The sequence below is a fragment of the Lactuca saligna genome, chromosome 7, assembly GCF_052625555.1.
Source record: "Lactuca saligna cultivar CGN05327 chromosome 7, ASM5262555v1, whole genome shotgun sequence".
NCBI lineage: Eukaryota > Viridiplantae > Streptophyta > Magnoliopsida > Asterales > Asteraceae > Lactuca > Lactuca saligna.
This window is the reverse complement of record NC_136423.1, coordinates 32,075,846-32,085,233: the sequence shown is the minus strand read 5'-3', so window position 1 is coordinate 32,085,233 and position 9,388 is coordinate 32,075,846.

The window sequence follows — 9,388 nt, the reverse complement described above, 5'->3', positions numbered from 1 at the left end:
TTTAGATTCTTCGTTATGTTTTTAACCATATTTTTATACAAACATCATGTTGTTATATTATTTTTTTCGTATAACAAAAATATAGTATTATATACATAGAACACGTTGTAAACACATAACATATAAGAAATTTTCTCATTTATTAATTTATTTATAATACAATTTACATTAATTTGATAATGTAGGCGAGGGTCTATCCGCGATTTGTCTAACGAAAAATGTGGACATTAGACTACATCCCGTCAAAAGTACAAATGTTTGTTAAACAAACAAACCTAGTTCATAACATTATACATTGAAAAATAAATTCATAACATCATACATCCAAACATAAATCCAAACAGAGCAAGTACTTCATAACATAACATCAAAGACATATCCTAGTCAATTTCCATTGGGTTTTGCACCACTATTTTCTTCCCTATCCTTACCTTCAACCCTCTTATCTAGTTCCATCTTCATAGTTCATTCATATTTTTTTCCATTTTACCTTTACCTTCTTTCCCTTTGTTTTCTTTCATCCCTAGCTCCATTGGTTTTGATCCACTTTTCCTTCATCGTTTGTAATGTCCCAAAAACCATAGTAAAATTTTTCATTTTTAAAAGACATGTCTATGGAATCCATAAAGTATTCAAAACATTGTTTCAAATCAAGACCATGAAAATCAAAGTATCAATCCCATCTCTCAAACATAAATCAACAGGATAATGTGTATGATCATGCATTCGCCTTTCCTTGATCCTCTAAAGTACCTGGAACATTTAATTCCACAACTGTAAGCAAAATTTTAGTAAGTTCCCACAAACTATTCCACACATACAATGCATGCACACATGAGCCTTTAGTCTGCCTGGACCGCCTTGCAAGGCCTACAGGATACTTGGACCGCTCTACCAAGCCTACAATCTAACTGGACCACCTCGTAAGTCCTACAATATAGTCGGACCACCCCCTTGGGCCTACAGTCTGACCGGACCTCCTAGGTATCTTGGCCTACAACACGAAGCAGGACCGCCTCAGCCCAACCACAATATATCGACATATGCAACAAAGAAACTATTAGATTAGGTGTCTAAGCTCATAACTATAATTGGTATGTACTTGACCCGATAGTAGCATGGTCCTGTTGGGTTGCCTTCACCATAACAACTTGACAGGATGAATTATGAGAAAAGAGGTTGATGAATGATTTATTAATATATTATAAGAATAAAATATTAATTGAGAAATCATATTATTTAATTAGTATTGATCAGAAATTAATTTGGAATTAATTTAGTGATCAAAAGAGACTGATTAAAAGAACGAGATGAAATTAGGGTTTTCAATTGAAAACCCTAGCAACCTTAACTATAAAAGGAACCCCAAGGCTCTTGAAATAGGCAATTGATTCCCTAGAAGAAACCATGGTTGAATTCTTGTAGCCTCCACCTCTCTCTCTTGTTCATCCATTGCTAAGTGATGTTTGCGACTCCATTAGAGGTGTCACACTTGAGGCACTAAGCTCTTGAATGTCAAGATCAAGGAAAGGATTACTTGTTACTACTAGCTAACAAGAAATGTATTCTTATATCTCTTGTTTAATTATTAAATCTGAAAATTGTATGCTAGATTAGGGTTATTGATTTGGAAAATTAATTTTCATGTATAACTTGATAAAAACCTAGATCCAAAGCAAATAGGGTTGCATGTGCACCATATGACTGTTATAATGCTCAAAACCCATCAGTGGTATCAGAGCTTAGGGTGTTTTTCTGTTATATTTGATGTTATTGTGTTTTGCCAAAGCTGGAACAAAATCGATTTTGGCTCTCTGACAGCAGAACTCGATGAATCGTAAGATTGACTCGACGAGTTGGACCAACTAAACGGGTCCATGCCCTGACTCGACGAGTTGGTTCATTTGATGGCAGTTTTTCGGCCTTCAGCCCAAAAATTAGATAATGATCATTACCTTAAATTGTTTTAACTATTTAAATTCGAATTTTATGATTTGGTAATGAATATCCTCATCTAATTAAAAGATAATCACTACTAGAAAAATAGCCTTTTACGACGCGCAAATTACGACACTCATTAATTTATGTTACGCAAACGAGAGTGACATTAAAAAACTGTCATCTCTTCAGAAAATTTAAGGATTTAGGTCACGCATTATTGTGTGCCTTTAAATTAGTGTCAAAAGAAAAAAAAAGTTAAAAATGCGGAGGGCGTTGTACCTTAAATGCGCGCCCTCTATATGTGTCGCTTTATAATTTTAATGAACGCGCGTTCCTTAGTTATAAGCAGGAAAAGAAAAGCCAAAAAATTAGAAAAGCCCGCTACCCTCCCTGCCCTAAGCATTTTCACGCATCTTTCATTCTCCTCACACTGTTGTGCAACTTCTCAATCAAAGATCGAAGGTTACGATTTCATCTCCATCTCTTGACTTCATCATCTCAATCAAGAAAAAGGGCTTCTGATTTCCATTCATCTACTTCATCATTGTTGTAATTTCACCTTCTTCATCTCTCTGTTGTTTTTGAGAATACTCGCCAACAGTTTTCTTGCACTATTCCTTGACCTGCTTCCTTCTAGATACGCTTCTTCAAATAACTCCAACAACAACAAACCCCAACCCTACACCCCTCATCCTCTTCCATGGCGTCGTCAATTACCGGAGATGTCATATACCACCATATCTCCGATGAATTCCAATTTTGCGGCTTTAATTTGTAAATATATCCCGCGTACGATCTTCGAAAAGATTCCGGTGGTAGATCTAACATGGTCAGCGTGTGTGTGCAGGTTGTGGAGTTCAGTAGCTTCTGATCGAGAGATTCAGGTTAGGGCTTTCAAGGCGCCGTGGAAACTGTAATGGTGTTCATTGTGGCAGAGGGATTAGGGTTTCTAGAGTGAGAGACGAAAGGGGAAATTGGTGTAAATGTCTGCAGAAGGAAGCATGTAATGTTGTTCTCTATTAACCGACGACTTAGGGTTTTAACTTTCACCACTGCTGCTGCTTCGCCACCTAAGCGAATCGACACTCATAACGCACCTTCCACTGCAACAAAGCACTAGGATGCTTTATGATTGGCCTCGCATCAAGGTTCCACAGAGCCCAAATCATTCGAACTAGAAACCTTTAGGTACTATCACTACAAGATCTCACCTCATCTCCCCTTGCCGGCAACATCAGGTCCGACGACCTTAGGATTACTTCTTCTATTGCTCTAATTTACAAGCCCTATGTCTTATTAAGGTGTGTTTCGGTTGATTTTTTTCCCTATGTTTTCATTCTTCTACCATAACCCTATCTTGCTAAATCCTTTTGTTTTCGCAGCTAAATTTTTGTAGACCAAGATTTTGTAGACAAGAAGCAGGTGGCAGATAAGCCCTAGACCAAGATTTTGTAGAAAATTTTGGTGTTGAATCAACAATTGTTTGTTAACAGGTTTTCCATTTTTAATCATTCATATGTTCTTCCCACCATTTTTATTAGGTTCTCAATTTACTTAACAAACTTTAGTTCAGTTCTTCTCAGGCACCCATGCCATTACATGTGCCCTGTTTGCTTTCTTGAGGCCTGGTGATAAGGCACTTAATCTACTCATTTAGAAAGCATAAAATTTATTCATTAATTTTTATTAGCTTTTGGCAGTTGGGTCATCACTGACCAGCTGTATAGTTTTACAATGACAAAAACAAGTATAGGTAAAACAAAACACCAGTTCTACAGTTTTACAATGACAAAATCAAATATGCCATTGGAATATTCTGAATCCATACACCTATGTGATCTAATTTCAGCAAAGTTGTATCTAATTAATAGAAAGGGTTTTTCCTATATGTTCCTATACAGATTAAGCATAACAATATGGAAAAAGACTAAAAAATATGTATGAAAGATGTATGTATGTATTTTTTTTTACTGTTTACATCATGACCAATCAGCAGAGGTGGTAGCAATAGCATAACATAACCAAATAAAATATTGATTCATGCCACTCCTTCCTAGATCACCTTTTTTTCTTTTTGTATTTAATAAAATAATATAATATATATTTAACTGATTATTGATATCATCATCTACTATGGTGAAAATGGTTGATGCAGTTTGATCGTCAAACCTTATCCATTGCAATGCGTTTCTTGATGGCCAAAACTCCAGAGCAAAGGGCAGTTGTTGATCTGGACACTCATTACACACAACTTAGGTTTCATTCTTTTATACCATATCATATGATGATGATGCTTATATTATCCATTATCCATTATCCAATCCTACATACAGTTTGAACCTCACCCCATGTATCTATGCAGGAATATCTTGAACAACATATTGGAGTTAAAACAAGAAGACAAGTATTATATCAGGGATATATGGAAGGGATATCAGCTACTGGGATGCAGTCAAATCATGGGTTTGATGGCCAGGTCAATGCCTGCTGCTTTTTTACTGGTGTATCCTTTATGGAAAGAGAATGAAAACAAATGGGATGAAGTTTTCAGTGTTATTTTTGTATATTACTAGCTTTGTTAAAGCAAAAAGGAGTTGGGCTCAAAGGGTTGGCTAAAAGTTCTACTGCAACTGAAGAAGTCCCACCTTTGCTTGAAGAAAATGGGAAAAATTGAGGTGTGGAGGATTAATGGCAATGCTAAAACCACGGTACCCAAAGAAGATATTGGTAAATTCTACAGTGGAGATTGCTACATTGTTCTTTACGCTTACCATTCTAATGAAAAGAAAGAAGATTACTATTTGTGTTGTTGGATTGGCAAAGATAGCATCGAGATAACATTGTTGCTCAATTGGCTACTACAATGTTCAATTCACTCAAGGGAAGACCAATTCAGGGTTGTGTATTTCAAGGGAAAGAGCCTCCACAGTTTGTCGCCATTTTTCAGCCTATGGTTGTGTTAAAGGTAGGTACTTGCGTCACATTTTTAGTTTTTTCAAATATTTTGCTGTGATATTAGATTCAGATGGAAAATGTTGTGTTATTAGGGTGGATTGAGCTCTGGATACAAGAACTCCATTGCAAATAAAGAATTGAATGATGAAACCTACACTTTAGATCGTGTAGCCCTAATTCAGATATCTGGCACTTCACCCCATAATAATAAAGTCGTTCAAGTATATGTCGTATGATTATAAGCCCCTTCTAAGTTATTCCTTAGAATTGTTAAAATTAGGGCTAATGAAATTTGTTTGTTTCAGGTGGCAACCTCATTGAATACGTATGAATGCTTTCTTCTTCAGTCTGGTTCTTCATTGTTCACCTGGCATGGAAACCAGAGTAGTGTTGAACAGCACAGCATAGCTGCAAAAATCGCCGAATTTTTGAAGGTATGGGATGCCCTGATTGGTTTAAAAATAATTTTTTAAATACCAAAAGAAATATTGATTGTATTTTAGAAATTGGTAAAGACTAATGACATCATGATTAATTAAACCTTTCAGGAGAGTTTAATATCTCATAGTAGAAAAATGAGAAATTCAAAGCCAAACCAAGTCTAATTGGATGAGTAGGTGCCAGGTCAGATGCAACAATAGCTGTTGCAACCTTCAAGAAATAGCATCGTACTTTCATTAATTTATTTATTATAGCATTTTATTTTTAAAGTAAAATGAATAAAAAGAAAGAAACTGAATGTAGAATGGTGTAATGGGAAGAAATGAAATAACCCATCGGTCAAAGTCAAGTCAAGTCATAGAAAGTTTGATCAGTCTAGTCTAGTCTACTCCTGCACAGTGTAATAGATGCAGCCTAAAAGTTGAATACCTGACAATGCTCTTTCCAAAGCCAAACACCTCTACCTCTAGTAAGTATTACTACAGATAGGTTGTTGTTTTTATTCTCAGGCTCAGGCTGTTGGACATCATCATCTAGCACTAGCAGCAAATTAAATTCAGAGACAGAAAGCACCAATTCTGGGATTGCAGAAACCAATTAAGGTATTATGTAAACAAGAAACAACACTTCAGAATAGTTATACTATACAGATTTATGGAAAAAGAGATATATCCAAACCAAACCTACTTGTTGAGATTAACTTTGTAGGGAAAGCAGGGTAGTAGACACTGAATCACTTTGTGTTATTTCAAGGAAATTAGTATGGTTTATTTAATTTTATTTTTTCTATTGTTTTTATTTAATATGTTAAGAGTTAATATATTATTAAACAAATCTTTTTCGAATGGATCTTCAGGAGCAATAAAAAATGTCCCGAGCTACATGGACACATGTTTGTTTGTTTAGAGTTATAGTGCTAATTTATGTACCTTTTATCTGAAATAATTACAATTTCTTTCAGACACGCATGGGTGACTATCTTAAAGATGTGGCATCCAGTCATATCCAAAAGATTACAGATACAACAGCTGAATCAGGACTTAAAGTTGCACTCTATCCTCGAGAAACAAGTTAGAATGTCAATTCACTTCATTTTCATTTTCATTTTGTTATTGATTTTCCCTTATTTGGATGAATGGGATCAAAATGAAAAGGATCACTCCATCTCCTTAGGTGGGGCTGTTAAGGATATGGAGTCTAGCTCTCTCCATCTTCTAGTTTTATGTGGTGCAAAGGTATGATCTAGTTTTATGTGGTGCAAAGATATGTGGAAGGATATCAGCAACTGGGATGCAACCAATGCACAACTGCTTATCCATATAATCAGCTGTTTGGAGCATTAGTCTTAAAGAATTATAAAAGGCAAGATGCAACATTACTTAGTTGGAATTTGATGTACATAGTACATTAGATGGAAATTTATATATTATAAGAAATAGAATTGTATGACATTAAATTTATGCAATGGATTCTATTTTTTGTATATGATATTTTATTTTCTATTCAGAAACATTAAATACAAATTTAATTTGAAAATAAGTAAATCTATAAATAATATTTTTTTTAAACATTTAAAATTATGATACGCAAAAATGTGTGTCATCTTCATTTATGACATGGCCTTTCTTGACAGGGTCTTTCTTGATACGCGTTGCGTGTCACTAACACGCGCGTCGTAAGGTTACGACACGCGAATGCATGTCGTCTTCCTTTATGACAGGGCCTTCCTTCATACGCATTGCGTGTCGTAAACACGCGTCGTAATTGCGCATCGTAAATGAGCGTCGTCTATAGACGACGCGCAAAAGCGTGTCGTCTCTCTTTATGATAGGGCCTTCCTTGACGCGCATTTGAGCGTCGTCTGAGCCTTTTACGACGCGTAATGAGCGTCGTAAAAGGCTGTTTTTCTAATAGTGAATGGTCAAAATTTAAGATAATGTGCAAAATTATGTGATTAGTTTTATTATTTGAAATTTAATCTAGAAGTTTTGAAAAGTTTCAAAATTTTCCCTCAAGTTTTGGAATTTAAAATTTGATTGAAAAGTTTTTATTTTGAAATATTAAATTCTAAAACTCTAGTGTTTTAAAAGTTTAAAATACAACCCTTATACTATTATAATATTAAAAGATTAATATGTATATATGTATAAAGATGAGTCAGTCTTACCGTTTGTAGGCCTCATTCACGAAGTTGATCTATAGGGGGGTATAAGGAAACAACCTATAAAATGGCGGTTGAATGGGTATCCACTCTCACCCACCACTTCCTTGATTAGTGGAGGGTCGTTAGCCGAACGGGTTGGATAGGACATTAATTCCTCATTAATAAGTATAATGAACGTTATTGTAACATCCCGTTTATTAATAAATAAATAGATAAAGATTAATAAATGAATAGTAGTCGTAAAATCCATAATATTTATCGGAGTGTTGGTTTCGGGGAGTCAAATGACATGATTTGGAGTTTCAGGGGTTAAAGTATAATTTTAGGACTTATTTTGTAAAGATTGTCAGTAGTCAAGGGGCGTTTGATATCATTTGGACTTATATTGAATAGACTCTTGGGGGCAGGGGCCGAAAGGTAAATTCTGGACCTAAGTTGAGAAGATTTTGTAGAGGAGGGGCCATTTGGTAGCTTTTGGATTAATTTGAAAGAAAAGGGAGAAGTTAAATTATTATTTCCTACTTGTTTACACACATTGCACAATATTTTTTTACCTACCTTAGACACAACGTGTCTTGCAGTCCTTTCAAATGCATCATTTCTTTTGTTGATTGTTGGTTTGGCTGACATTATTCTCTTTAATTGTGGAAAAAGTGGTATGTAGTCCATAGTTGGCTACATATTGCTACCATCCATCCCATGCAATGGATACTTATACGTGCTCCTGTAAAAGGTTTCGTAGTACATTGGATCCACATACGAAGCAACATTTCTATTCAAATATGAGATCGTTGCTACTGAATGTACACATCCATTGTCATTAAGTTACAGGTGCTACAAGTATAATTTTTCTTATTTAGATCCATAACACATGACTTTTCTAGGTTTTTTTTTCAAAATGGTTTAGACCACCTGGTAAAACATGCCATTACTTATTTAACAATGTACAAAAACTAGTATACACATTTACAATAAGGACATTGAAGTATAAAATCTACCTTTGTGCTTTTTGTAACTCATTGAGTAGGAGTATAATTGTTGGAAAAGGTTTATAGCCAGGCCATGAACTACCTTTGATAATCAAATTCAATAGTCTCTCCATAATATACAATCTAATTTCCTCCAACATTATGATGGTTGGATTTTTCCTTGCATTCCTGATCACACTATTAAAGGTCTCAGTTTATCCATTTCCAACAACATCACACATCCATCCCTTAACAAGGAATGTTCTACTCCATGATTTGGGGTTCTTATCTAAAAGGTATGCAAATGTTGCAAGATTAAGCAGTTGGATTTCCTTCATGGTTGTATTAAATATAGTTTCAATGGAGGCCTTTCTTGCCATCTAAAACAATTTCTTATAGTGTACACCAGTGAATAAAAATGAAACATATAGCTAGTATAAATGAAATTGGATAGTATATGACATACCATATATGACAACAATGTATACCAAAACCATTTGCCAATCCTAGGTCATCTTTAAGCTTTTCCAAAAACCATTTCTAATTTTCTTTATTTTCCACACACACACACACACAATGCCCTTGCAATTAGGAAAATATGATTATTATTATTCCTTCCTACAACACATATTAACTCTCCCCTACATAAACCCTTTAAGAAAAAACATCCGGATTTATTACTCTTCTACAACTCCCTCTCCAACCTTGTTTTATGTCCTCAAAAAGTATGTAAAACTTGCTAAAATAAGTCTTACCATCTAGCATATAATTGACATCCATTTTGATTGTTGACCTTGGATTTTATATTCTTATGTCCTTACCATAAGACCAAAGCTTTGCATAATGTTCCACAAGTATTCCTCCACACAGACAAATTGCATGTTTCTTTGCCCTCTTACACCGTCATATACTCACTTTT